A 1,536-nucleotide genomic window follows, 5' to 3' on the forward strand; every position below is an offset into this window, starting at 1 on the left:
CGTTAACACAGAAAATGTGTAACGGACGCCTCGCAGATACAAAAATAATGTTTTGATTAAAAGGTAGTTAACATTAAACATCAGCGAAACCCTAAGGATTCACAACATTTTTTATAATAGTGCTCTCATTATAACGTTATGTAGGCCTATATGACAGTAGTTATTAATGTTCTGCATTGTTCTGTTTTGAGCTGTGTGCGCTGAAGATGACCAGTATAAAGTATTTGATAGCAGGTTTTTAGTCAATGGGATTTAACTCATCATTTATCTCATATAGAATACGCTTTGCTATTTATACAACATAACATTAATATTACGACTTATAGGCTATCTGCACAAAATGCCCGAACGCACGAACGTGTCTGCGCGGCTCTGAATGAACACCTTTTGTGGATGCGTTCTTCACGCAACAACGTGCAGAAACACGGAAACTAAACTCTAAAAAATTCACAGTGTTTTATTATAATAGTGTTCTCATTATAATTGTCATATATATGACAGTCCCAGTCATAGTTATTAATATTCTGCATTATTGTTTGTCCTGTTCGCGCTGTGCGCTGAAGAGATAATCACCGTAGTACTACAATGAAGCGCTTTACTGCAGCGCAACTCAACCAATTGCATCTTATACGAGATAAATAATACACGATATATATAAACCGGCTGAAATGTTTTGAAATCACTAGTACCCTACCTGATCGAAAAAATCCAGTCTTTCGCTCTGCCTGTGTCAATTTGAGTCTTGTTAAAGTTTTAAATCCCTGCCGCCAAGATGCTCCACTGTCGGTCACGGATTATGGAAAGTGAAACTTAAATCTTAAGGGGTGGTTGGATTTATTCACACACGTTAAAATATTTATTTGAAGCTTCTTTCTTTTCAGATTCTTATTTACAGCATTATCTTAATAGGCTGTATATTAACTCTGGGAGAAAACCAGTAGTTCTATGTGAAATCAGACATTTGAGCACCCCCATATAGCCAAAATGGCATGATCATAACACCCCGCGAATATTCAACTGTGAGATTGGTAGTCGAATCGGGCTCCTCCTATCAAAGCATCGAATCGGGGTCACCCCTAAAGAACTGGGTGATTACCCACCGCAATGATAACCTTTTCCTCCATTTTGATGTTCCTCTATTTTTCGGTGTTGCATAAACGTGATTGGTTAGCGTCTGTGCTAGGGTATTTGCATAAATCTGATTGGCTGAAGTTGGCACTTGAAAATGTGAAAGTTTTTCAACTTCTGCTGCAAGCAACGACAGTGACTAGATGCAATGGACCCACAAATCAGTTCTGCAATGCATGATGTCACCCATTCAAAGTAAATGAGAAGCGTTAACGCCGGCGCCCCCATGCGAATGCCTCGTAACATACTGCGAAAATGTTGCTATCGTTTAGATTTTTTTGACAGTAAAGTTATGGCAACCAAGCTGTTTTTGGTTTTTGTTTCTGTTTTTTAACTGTAAATTTCACAAATTGTAAGATTTTTGTGAATCATAGATAGATGCACCTAAATCTTCAGTCTTTTTGGGCT

This window comes from Sinocyclocheilus rhinocerous, unplaced genomic scaffold (assembly GCF_001515625.1).
Source record: "Sinocyclocheilus rhinocerous isolate Xijiao unplaced genomic scaffold, SAMN03320098_v1.1 scaffold1939, whole genome shotgun sequence".
Classification (NCBI taxonomy): domain Eukaryota; kingdom Metazoa; phylum Chordata; class Actinopteri; order Cypriniformes; family Cyprinidae; genus Sinocyclocheilus; species Sinocyclocheilus rhinocerous.